This window comes from Protopterus annectens, chromosome 6.part0 (genome assembly GCF_019279795.1).
Source record: "Protopterus annectens isolate FY-2018-M chromosome 6.part0, PAN1.0, whole genome shotgun sequence".
Taxonomy (NCBI): Eukaryota; Metazoa; Chordata; order Ceratodontiformes; family Protopteridae; genus Protopterus; species Protopterus annectens.
In genome coordinates, this window is record NC_056737.1 from 910,300,593 (window position 1) to 910,313,569 (window position 12,977).

Genomic DNA, 12,977 nt, shown 5'->3' on the forward strand with positions numbered 1-12,977 from the left:
TGTATGTGTTTTTAGTGTTGGAGAAGCTAATTAGGGCTGTGGTGGTGCTTTGGGATGGTTGAAATCTGTGTTGAGTTTTGGAGAGTAGGTTGTTGGAGGGTAGATGGGTGAGGAGTTGGTGATGGATGCACCTTTCTAGAATCTTTGATACAGATGACAGGATTACAATGGTTCAGTAATTAGAGAGGTCAGTAGAGGGGCCACTCTTGTGGAGGGGGATGTTAAATGAGGTTTTCCACAAGGATGGAGTGGTGTGTTCATTAATGGACCTGTTTATTAGTAGTGAGATGGGGTAGGCAATGGCCCTGGATGCAAGTTGGAGGTATTCGGCAGGAAGATTGTTGGCAGCGAGGGTGGTTGGTTTGAGTTTTGCTAAGAGATTTTGAATGGTTGATGTTGGTACTGGTTTGAGTGAGAAGGGGGTAGAGTTTGTTTTGGCTTTGGGGGATTGTGAGAAGTGGTGGCAGTTATATCATTTATGACTTTCAGCATGAAGAAGGTAAAATAATTGTTGAAGTTTGAGGCTACGTTATGGTTTGTGCCTTCAATGTTTGGTAGCAGTGTAGTGGCTTTTCTGGGCTGAAGAATATCGTTCACTGCAGCCAGAATTTCTGTGGGCTGTTACTGCATTTCCTTTGTAAGGAAATACAGTGATTTTGTTTGTCAGTCTTAATCTGTTTTTTTTTTTTTTTGCCTTATTTCTAAGTTCGGAAAAGGCTTTCCTAGTTTTGGTTGATTTGTGTTGTCGCCAAGTTTTCTAAGCTTTATCCTTATCTTTTAGTAAGGTCTCTGTGGTTTTCTCTAGCCAGGGGGCAGGGTTACTGCGTATCCTAATTGTTTTGATTGGGGCTAGTTGGTTTAGGATCCTTAGGAATGTGGAGTTAAAAGTAGTCAACTGCCTTATCCAAAGGGAGGGTTTTAATGGGATCCCAGTTACAGGATTTTAAGGTTTCTGAGAACTGATCGGAAGGGAAGTTTTTGGGGGAATGGGTTTGTAGCAGGGGGGGTGGGTTGGTACATTTAAGTGTGTGTGTCAAAGGATAAAAGTTGGATTGTGGTCACTGAGAGAATTGGGCAATATTCCACACTGGTAGAGTTGGCCTGGTTAGTGAGGATCCAGTCTAATATGGATTCCCTTTTGGTGGTCTTATCTATATGTGTGGTTGAGTCAATGAGTTGGGTGAAGTTATATAGGTTAATGTGGTTGGTGGGTGTTGGAGAGTGAATAGAGTTCCAGTCAATGTTGACATTGCCTAGCACTATACATTTTTGATAAAGGGAGTGGGAAGCCCAGTGAAGTATCGACTCTAGGGTGTTTAGGTTGTCCCTTGGTGTTATATAGATGCTGAGTAAGTTTAAATGTTTGCGCTGTTTTAAGAGGAGTTTGTCAAATAAAGTTTTAGCATTTTTGAAGTTTGGGGATTCTTTTTGTAGGAACTGGACCTTTAAGTTAGATTTGTAAAGTAGAGCAATACCTCCACCACTTCTGTGTGCTTTGTCTACTCTTAGAATGTTATAGCCAAGTGGGGTTACAGAGTTGTCTTTGATATGAGGCTTAAGCCATGCCTCTGTAATGAGCATTATGTTGGGGTTATATAGAGAAATAGCTGAGTGCACCTCTTCTATTTTGTTCATGATACTGGGAATGTTCAGGTTGAGTATTAGTATGTGGGTGGGTTTGTGTTTAAATGGGAGGTGGGAATTGCATGTGTTACTGGAGATAGTTGTTGGGACGGGATTGAGGTGGATATCACTTCCTAATAGTAACTGGGCTGCTATATTGGTAATGGTTATAAGGTAAAGTACCATTAGGGAGGGGAATCTGAAGCTAGGCTGTTTTTTGGATTGTGGGGCATAATAAATTGGTGAGGTGGTTTGAAAGAAGGGTGGACTATCGATGTCTGGGGATGTGTCTATATGTTTGGAGGGGTTGCATGTGTCAAGGGGTAAGGTGGAAGATTTTATGTATTTTAGCTCGGTGAGTGAATAATGATGAGGTACTGATCGAGATTATGTAGAGGCCAATGGATAAGGAGAACAGCATTGGGGGGCAGCGTGATGGTGGGTGTGGGGGGTGTTGGTTATAATGTCAGTGAGGTCTGTGTTATAGGGGAGGTTGTTGGTAGTGCAGAGTGTATGCAGTATTGACTTAGAGGAGCAGTAGGAAGTCCATAGGGTATGAGTGGGTTGAGAAGAGGGAGATGAAAGTCTAGTGATGTAGGGGTGTGGCTGCGGTTGTAATGTGTGTGTGTGTGTGTGTGTGTGTGTGTGTGTGTGTGTGTGTGTGTGTGTGTGTGTGTGTGTGTATATGTGTGTGTGTGTATGTGTATGTGTATGTGTGTGTGTGTGTGTGTGTGTGTGTGTGTGTGTGTGTGTGTGTGTGTGTTTGGATGATGGGCGTGGCAGGTGGCTCAGGTGATGTGGGGTCAGGAGAAATCTATGAGTAGAGGGGTGGGTAGGAAATGGGGGCAGGGTAGGGGAGCGAGGGCAAACAGAGCGACCCTGCAAGTAGTGCAGGTAAGTGACTACAAAAAACAATCTGTATGTTTGGCAGAACAAAGTGTGATTAGAGAAGGAATAAATGTTAGAATAGTGTTTAGAATATGACAAGTATAGACTGCCAGAAACATAAATTTGTATAAGGAGGCAAGTTCTTCATGTAAATTTACAAACTACTGAAATGAGGTAGGGGGGACAGATAGAGAATGCACAGTGGGGAGGACTTCAGTAAGAGTCCCTGGTTAATGTGGTATAGCTAGTAGGGAATGGATGGGACTCACTGCTAGGAATACACTTTCCCACTGCCAACCCTCTTGGTGTGCTAACAGTAAGCAAGAAGATTTTAACCTTTTAATTTAGTGTAACTGGGAGTCTGGATGTTCACTTGTCTTTTGGTTTTCATAAAGAGGTTGCTTGCTGGTTCAGTATGTGTAGGAGGGCATTGGTAATTGGGACCCGATGTATTTAAATGCTCTGTAACCAAAAAAAGATAGAGAAGTGTAAATAGTAGGTACTGTAGAATAAAACAAGAAAAAAAAACTAAGAACTGTAAGTTCTACTCAGACCAGTTAGAAAAAAGCAAAGGACAGTCCTATGGGTGGTCCGCGATAAAAAAAACTATCGGACCTGAGAGTAAAACCCAGTAAATAGCACTCAAAACTCAGTTTGAAGAGATGCAATTAGTAATTGTGTTGTTCTGGCCACAGGATGATGCTATTGGGCATGTTTCAAGCAGGAATAATCTAAGTGGCCATACCAAGTAAAGTTCAGTGTGCTACCTTTGCAAAAAAAAAAAAAAAAAAAAAAATATATATATATATATATATATATATATATATTGGCAGTACCAGGTAAATCCCGCTGTGCTACCTTTGTAATATATAAAACAAGACAAAAACGACAGTGTGCATATGTGGATAGACTACAAAACATTACACTACATACAGTTCAGGCATACTGTTGTTAAACAGGACAGTAAAGTTTGGTAGTATGCAGTTAATTTAGGTGTCTTGATTACCAATAGACTGTATTCAGGGTAAAAATGCTCCTGACCCGTAGCTATGAGAATCAAGGCAAATTTAATGTGCAAGCATTGTATTGATCCTACATTAGAACCTAGTCAGTCACCCTTATAATTTCTAAACCCTGATGCAAAACAACAACGGAAAACATATATATGAATACTTAATTTCAAATGGTACAGCACAATAAAACTTTAGAAATGACCCGATTGCCCTCGTAGTTGCAGCAGCAGCTAAATGATCATTAAGAGTTGTGGTTTACAGTATAACCCATTCTAAAGCCATACATTCAATTATACATGAAAAAGGAAACTAACAAAGGAGGATGACATGGTGACAAAAGGATCTATGCTAGTACAGCTAGCTGGAATTTTGTAAATAATTGTAAATAATGATATGTCATTTGTGAATATCAAACTAATTTATATAAGATGCTTGAGTTACAAATGTATTAGAACTGTATGTCATGTGTATATCAAACTGCTATTTACAAATGTTTGTGTTGAAAAGGTATTTGTAAAGTGCTGTGTTTACAATGTATCCACAGTATGCCCTACTGGAAAAAAACAAAAATGTACATGCACTATTGTAACTGCTTAAATTTATATATTTTAACAGTGGAAACTGGAATACTGGAGGTTAACCTCAGTCCAGCAAACTTTAGAAAAATATCTGAAATTAAATTCCTTTATAGGCTATGCCATAAATATGTTTCATTGCAGCTAGAGATACAGAGTCTGTACTAGGAAGCTTTCTGTGTTGTCTTTAACGTGAACTGATTGCGACTTTGGAAGCATGAAGGAATGTAATTGTTTTACGACTTCCAGCATCTGCCAAAGATCTGAGCAAAAGCCTTTGTTTGAGTATTTTACAGGTAGAAGCTAAATACTGCCAGTTTCAGCAATGGGGGTTTTCATGAGAACTAGAAGTCAGATGACCAGAAATGATTTCATTCTGCAAGCTATCCCAGCAATAATATTTTAGATATTATTTTGAGAAGTCTCTCAGTGAAACGGAGCATTCTGCATTCTGTCTTGGACCTGACTACGAGAACCATTCACTATATCTGCCCTGCTCTGTTAGTAAATTTTAGGGTATAATAATTCTCTTAGATACAGTCAAGAATATAGTGAAGCTTACTTTAGATATTTTCCTTTAATTGTGTGAACCTGTACTGCAATGTTATTTTAAGTATTTCCTGTGGTTGTGAACTCTGATGTCACTGTGAATATATATTTAGTATTGTCTTGTTCTTTTATTATTTATTATTAAATATATTTACACCTTTCATTGTGGCTGATTTGTGTAGAGATATTTAAGGTTTGAGAGTACTTGGATATTTATTTGGTGACACTATGTGGGCCACTCCTAATAGCCTTTCTTTTGGTCAATCTACCATTTGTATTAATATTAGTATCACTCAGTATATTGGGTACCCTTGGAAAAGCCTTAAGGTAGCTGGCAGAAGTGACTGGTGGCAGTGAAAACTACCTTATAGTCTGGGCAGAAGGTAGCATTGCTAGTATACTTGTGCCAGCCTTTCCAAGGTGTGTGTGTGTGTGTGTGTGTGTGTGTGTGTGTGTGTGTGTGTGTGTGTGTGTGTAAATAAAACCTGAAAGAGTGTGTGCGTCAGTTACTTGGGCCAGCACACAAAGCACTGGTTGGACAGAGAGGGGGCTGGAGGTCTTGGCTTAGTCACTCAACTGAAATTTCAACTGTATAGCTGTGCCAGCATGGAGTCTTACTCGGGATCTGGAGGAAGAGAGATAAACCAGCCCCGAACTGTCTGTGGTCTCTGTATGCTCTTAAGGGAAATTGCATCTGAAAATACTGTGTGTGTACCTGTTATACTCTCGGTGAACATCCCCCACTGTTGCCAGTGGTGAGGATTGAGGCTCTTTGATTACTGGCTACAGAGGTGAGTCGTCACAGACCTATAGTCCTTTTTTCTGGTATAAGAGCATTATGCCAAAGAACAAGAAATGAACAAATTAGGAAAAAATCCTAATAACCCAGTTGACAACAAAGGCATTGAAAATGCATTTAGACATGGACGTAACTGATTATGTGCCATATGAATAAAACAAAAAAGTTTGGCCATGGCTAATGAAAGTCTTGAAATACAAGTAATGCCTTTGTTAACTAGACTTTTAAATTATGTTTTTCTAGGAGTGTGATAAAACTACAGCTACAATACTTGAGTTTGTTTTATGCTATTGTGTTACATCTAAGCTAGTGAAGTGCATGGTGGTTTTAGAATGAAGATAATTGTAGATCTTCTAGATCCCAGAAATAAGGTTTCCCTTGTTTAGGATCCAGTAGCGTGTAAGACCAGTGACAACCAAAAGTGGAGGCAATAGCCTTTATGGTCAGAGAAAAGAATATCCTCCACACTCATTGAAATATCATCAGTTCTTCTAGGAAAACTGTTGCAATTCATGGATATAATGCCTGATTTGACACATGATGTAATACTAGGAAACCATTTACCTATTTCTAAGCACTATGTAAAATGTGGAAAATGAAGAATTCATGGGCGCAGTGTGACAAGCTGACATACTTATTAAGAAAGAGGTAGGACAGCTTGGTAACAAACTTTCCGTATAAGAATGGGGGGAGGGGCAAGGTGTTGACACTCAGAAGGCAATCCAGAATAAAATCCAGAAGAAAAAAATTGGCATAAACTTACTAAAGGGGTTAGAATGTGGCATGATTAGACAGTAAAAAAGACCTCTTTGCTATCAAAAACAAACAAGCACCAATGACTTTGCAAGTTAAAAAAAAACAAAAACAGTACAGGACAGAGATCAACACATGCACATAAAGTGCTATCACAGAAAATGAATCAAACAAAGAAGAAGGGACCCTAACGGAAGACTCAGAATAAAATAAGTGCTAAAAATGATCCTGGCAGAAAAATGGAGAATTCTGAGCCTATTTCTGCTAGTCTAACTTTGAATAAAGATAAACTGTTCACAACAGATATCTGTTAGTAAAAAAAGATATAAAGCTGATGATAAATGTTGTTCTGATATACCTTTACAGTGAGACCGTGACACAGGGAAGAAAAAGAAAGTGAGAAGGTGGTATCCACACATAGCAAGGTAGAAGGAGAGAGAAGGATTGTAAACTAAAGGAAAAGAGAGCACAGAAGAGAGAGCAACGACTCTAAATCAGAAGGTGATTTATGTTTAGCAGTACCTTTTGCAGAGGAAGATGTAGAACAGGCTGCTGTGCCAGTGTTTTGGGGAAAATAAACTATACCTTCCCTCTCAAGGAAAGGTATTGAAGAAAATAACACACAAGCAATGACTCCACAGATAAGGTCATGTGAATTTTTAAAAAGTAGACTGGGAAAAGTATGCTTTTAGTAATGCAAGAGTGAAAATAACCATGGTCGTATTGCAAAATAGTGCACAGGATGTTCCCATTACTTCTTAACCCTATGTCGAATTAAAAGATGACCTCTTACATGTTGTAGGTAAACAAATGGAAGAGATTCTACATTAATTATTAAGGCTAAAACCTTACACATCACTAATAATGAAGGGCAGTCATAGTGAAAAGATAAGCTATGACAGGAGTACTAGCCATTCAGTGGCCAGGCGTAGTAAAAAGAAATAGAAAACTTCTGTGTTTCTTGCCCAGGGTGCCATAAAGCAACAACCAATCTTGGACATAAAATCCCTTGCTCCTATCACCTAGCATATAAGTACCATTTGAAATGATTTTATGGGCATTGTGAGATCACAGGTAAAACCTAGCAATAGGTATCAGCACATGCTAGTCATCATGGACTATGTCACCAAATTTCCAGAAGCAGTGTTACTCAACACTAACCCTAAGGGTATTGCCAGAGAAATGGCACTGTTATTCTCTAGAGTGGGTGTCCCTAAAATGTTACTTATTGGCCAAGTAATTCTGTTTATGCTAATGGTACTGCGTCATTTATGCCAGTGCTTTAAAGTTAAACAGGCAAAGACATTGGTCTACCATCTGCGTGCCAATGGATAAGTAGAGAGCTGTAATAAAACACTGAAATCCATGCTAAGGAAAGGTATTGATGTAAATGGCAGAATTTCTGAGCAGTTACTTACCTACTTATGATTTGCAATCAGAGAAGTGTTGCAAGCTTCAACAGGGTTTCCCTGATTTGAACTTCTCCGTGGTAGGCTTCAGAGAGGAACTTTGAAAAGAAGAAAACACTATTTAAAAGTGTAATGGAACACTGTTTAGTTTGCAGGATGGACTAAAGTTGGAAATCCCCATAATAAGGGAGCAATTGCAGACAGCCCAGGAAATGCAACAAGGAGTTTATGATAAAAATGCCCAACTTAGGGAATTTAACCTACAAGACCAATGTACTAGTGCTTGTGTCCTTCACAGAAACCAAATTTTGCCCTAAATAACGGGGCATTTGAGGTGATGGAAAGAATAAATGTCATAAACTATAAGGTTAGGCAGATAGGAAACAGAAATACAATATAGCAAATGTGTTACATAAATATACTGAAGCCACAGAAGGAAGTAAAGAATTCTACAGAGAGCTTGAAATCTGAAGATTATAGAGGAGGAACAAAAGAATCCTTATCTGAAATGCAGTTAGTGTAATTGTTGTCAAAAGCACAACAACAGAAAGTGACTGAATTGTCATTAAGAAATAAATAAATATTTCAAGAAACGTCTGCCAGAGCTAAACTAACTTGGAGCCAACACCCAGAATGACATTTTGACAGAGACATTACTGTGTACCAGAGTCACAAAAACAGTAAGGGAAAAAGCACGTTAGACATAATATAACATTTACTAGATGCCTGGTGCAGTCAAATAGTGCTTCTTTGTAAACCTGATGGAAACACTAGGATTCTATAATGATTTTAGGAAATTTAATAGCATTTCAATGTCTGATAGCTAATCTATGCCCAGAAATGATGAGCTGATAGAGAAAATAGGAAAGGCAAGATATTTGACAGTATTGGACTCAGGAAAGAGATACTAGTAAATATCAATATTCCCCCTCCCCAGCCAAGGGAAAAGATAAAAAACATCCGATGTATGCCTTGATGATCTACACAGTGTTACTATTTGGCCTACATAGAGCCCCAACCCTCTTTCATTGGCTGATGGATTTAATATCAGAGCCACACTCATGACATGGTCATTCATTTAGACAATGGAAATCTCACATACTTAAAGTACAGACTGTGTTAGAATCCATAAGACTGGCAAGCTTGACTGTAAGTGCTAAGGAAAATAAAATGGGTATGGCAAAAGTCAAGTATATAGGGTAACTTATAGGAAAATGGGTGGTAAGGCCACAACTAGAAATAATAGAGGCCATAAAAAATGTCTAGTACATTTCTTTTGACTAGTTGGGCACTAAAGAAAGTTAGTGTCTAAATTTGTGAATATTCTTTGTCAATTGACAGATCTCACATGACAGAAGCTCCTGTCAAGTTGTAATTGTGTTTAGAGCATGATAGAGCCTTTAATAAACTAGAAAAATCCTATATTCTGAACCTGTCAGTAATTCTTGATTTTTCTGAATAGTTTATCAGATATACTGATGTATCAGAGGTAGGTTTGAAGACATCTGAAGACATTCTTAGTGGGGAGCACCCCATCAGCTGTGTCAGGAGGAAGTGGTGGAATACAGAAAAGAGATACTCAACCACTGAAAGAGAGTGTCTGGCAATAAACTAAGCCTTCTATGCTCTGAAATACTATTTGTTAGGTGAGCACTTCAGCTTGAGTAAAATAGCATGCCCTTTTGAAATGGTTAAGTAGGAAAACTGATGGTGATTTGAAGTTGTGCTGGTGGATACCATTCATTTATCTGTCCATCTATCCACACCTTCAGCATGTACTAACTCAAAATCCTGATCTTGCCAACAGAGATGCTGATGGGTTTTAAAGGATGTACAGGCCATTTTGAGTCCAAAACCCCTTGTTTTGTGCTGGGAGGGGTAGTTGTAACTTCTACCCACTACTAATTAGTAAAAGAACATTATTTGGCACCACCTGCTACAGTCAGACTACTATCCTCTATAACAGCAAGTTTCCCCTCCTTCAAAAATATGTAGAGACATCAGTATGTTATTTAGATGTCATACTGCATGCTTTCTTATTCCAGTCGCAAATAGGAACTTCAAATTCCTAACTAGTTTGGGACAATCTAACAATCTCCTCATAGGTAGCCTCTTTTCCATATAGGCTAAAATAGGCCTCAGCAATGATATTTTAATTTTGCACGCTACCTACCAACAATTGCATTTTCCTCCTTTTCTTGATACTTGTTGACTTAAAGCCTTCAAAATAAACCCTGTCTGCATTTTCCGACTATTACTTTAATTCTCTCATCAGTGTGGACTAGACACCCCTGCTTCATTCCACTAGGCATAGCAGTCCTGTTATGTAACCACCCATTTCTAACTGGAACCAGTTCTAAGGAATAATAGGAACTTTTTAAGAAACAAGTTACCCTCCCTAAAGCAACATATGTTTTCATAATGCACAATAAAGCAAGGTGCTATATCACAAACTGCCTTGTAAATAACAACAGCAACCATTCTATTGTCTCTCCTTAGCTATAAAGCAACAATTTATAGGTAGAATGAGCTATGAATATACCTCTCCTTACATAAACCATTGAATTCTTTCTCCAGAATTCACTGTAAAACCTACATAATCCTTTATCCAAAATAAATGTAATACCCCTTTTAGACTCAAGTGAGTGATTTTCATAAATACTGTATATTGCTTAGTAGAGGTTTATAAATCGATAAATTAATCTTATCACCCTTTTAGGCAAACTGGACACAACTAAGACACACCTCCTTATGTCATGCTTCCTCCACAAACCATTCATTAATAACATTCTAAAACATTTTAAAATACAACTTTCTTAACATCAGCTGTAACTCATGTACGGTAACAACTATCAATAAAACTGTTGTGCATTTGTAACAGCTCCATTACTAAGTCCCTTCCTCATGCATTCAAATCAAACAAAGATTAAGAAATTCTCAGACTGTCACTATTGTAAATAGCTTGTTACAAGTCTCAAGTGAATTTAGTATGGAGGGGTTTAGGACGGTGCATGTGAATAAATGGGTAAATAGTTCTGTCGCTGTGATTGACAGTGAGAGCATTATTTGGTGATGGGTGGATGTGTGCATGTGTGTGCATGTGTGTGTATGTGTGTCTGTGTATCGGTGTCAATGTAAGGGGTCGACTTTGCCAATGAAATGCATGGGCCTCTAGGGAGAACACTGCAGCCATGAGGCCGGACAGCTCTATTATTAGAATCTGAGTCAGAGACAAGATAATGAGCTGATAAGAAGGTCTTTGTGGCCACAGCTGTCTCTAAACTGCATTTTCTCACTGTCCTGGTAGGAGGTTACCATGAACTATAAGCATTTTTCTGAACTCAGGGGTCAGTCTGCAAATATTTTATTTTTTTTTTCATTATTGAAAAAATATGTTTTTCAGAAACATGCAGAGAACCCCTACAATTTAGGGGTCAGGCCACATTCTAGAAGCTGATATACATGTCATATTACAGTGTCAAAACTCCTGGCTATGTTTTCATGATATATACTCCTTGCTGTAATATTTGGAGCCAATAAAGATGACTCACATAATGATTTATAACAATATTGGTTATTGTTTTGTCACAGTTGGCCCCATCCGTATACCTTTTTTACCTTCTTATATATTGCAACAAAATATGTACTAGAAATTATTACTATGGGACTTCACAAATAATAGTCACTGTGTTAACCTTGCTACTGAAGAAGAAATCTGTTAGCATACCTCTCAACAGATATGATTTGGGCATAGCGCTATGATTTTGGACTTCAGATTTAACCTTGCACTTCCAAGATTTACCGAGTTCCTCATAACACCAGAACTGGTTATGGGAATATATCTTATTAATTAAATAAACTAATTTACGCAGAAATTCCTTATGACTTGCTATATAGTGCCTGATATAGAAAGAACTTTTGTTGTGAAAAGTAACAAAATGCTCCTCTTTCAGACCCTCTGTTATGTTTTTTAAGGGTCAGTGCTATGATTTTTAATGCATAGAGGTTGAAAGCTGTCTGTTAGTAGCAGGAATTTTAAGAATGCAAACCAATTATATGATTAAAATAATTAATGCATAATTCTCTTTGACCAATTAGTTATATAAATCCTAGACTTTAACCTAACAAGCTTCAGTCCTAATGATGTTTTTTTTTGTGAACAACCATTCATTAAATATTTGATTAGTTGCCTTAAAGTGCTATCCATATATCCATATTTCCTGTCTTTACACCTTTCAGTCTGAGATTTATTTATTTGTTTGTATGTTTACCTGGTAAGTGGGCTACACCTGGGACCGTTTAGCCTTGATCTGGGATAGCAGTATATGTATCAAAATAACTATCAAGACAAGTGTCACAATCTGTAATCTAACTCTGTCCTTTAAACACGTCTTTGATTGCATCCATGTGGTTATCATCTTTGTAGCAGAGAGTGAATATGTAATTACAGTGTTTATTTCTAAATGTGAGCTATTAATGAGTTCTGCTGAGGTCACAAATTTTATCTTTCCTTTATTTTAGCTGTCAGTTTCACTGATGTCTTTTGTGTTGATTATTTCCGGGCCTGCATTTTTCATCTCAGTTTTACTGACAGGCAGTTTCATTTACTGTTACAAAGGAATTCTGCACCTGTCTATTTATGTCATTTTTACACTTTCTTTATAATACTGTGTTATTAGTTCCTTCTGCTACCATTTCTAAGTGTTATACTTTTGCAATGCTTTGTGACATTGATAGCTTATAGCCTGACAGTTTGAGTGGCCACTGCATTCATTCCCATTTCATTGCCAACAGCTAATTATTTTTTTCACTTTATTTCAGCCTGGCAACTTTTACATTTTTCCTTGATAAAATGCCAATACTGTCATTCATCATTACTCAGTCTTCTATTAATTTATCACAGATTCTATTTCTTAAATTTAATTTATTTTATTACGCAGTTATTTTCAATTTGTGCATTAATGGCATCTTACTTTTGAAGTGTGTTCTTTCTATCATTAGAATGATAGTCGAGTATGGACTTAAGATGTTTAGGTTTGATGACTCTTTACATTTTATATGGTTGCAAGTTTTCTAAAAATGATAATTATCTGAGAAGGAAATTACCAAATATATGTATTTCACTTCACAGCAGGCTTTATCAGTGGTGCCTTTAAGTGAGTAGTATTGTTGTCTTACAGCAAGTGGTTATCTGGTCCAGTTCTCAGGTCGCCTTCTGTGTGGAGTCTACATATCCATCCCGTGCTCATGTAGATTTTCTCTGCATACTCTGGTCTTCTTCTGCTTCACACAGATATGTGGTTAGTGGATTGGTGGCTCTAAATTTTGTGTGTGTGTGTGTGTGTGTGTGTGTGTGTGTGTGTGTGTG

The 12,977-nt window shown here is 37.8% G+C and overlaps 1 protein-coding gene across 2 annotated transcripts in view; it reads left to right on the forward strand.

Moving 5' to 3' along the window:
* Nucleotides 1-12,977, forward strand: part of BEGAIN (brain enriched guanylate kinase associated) — a 3,126,115-nt gene that overhangs the window by 2,275,651 nt on the left and 837,487 nt on the right. The window lies entirely within an intron of this gene.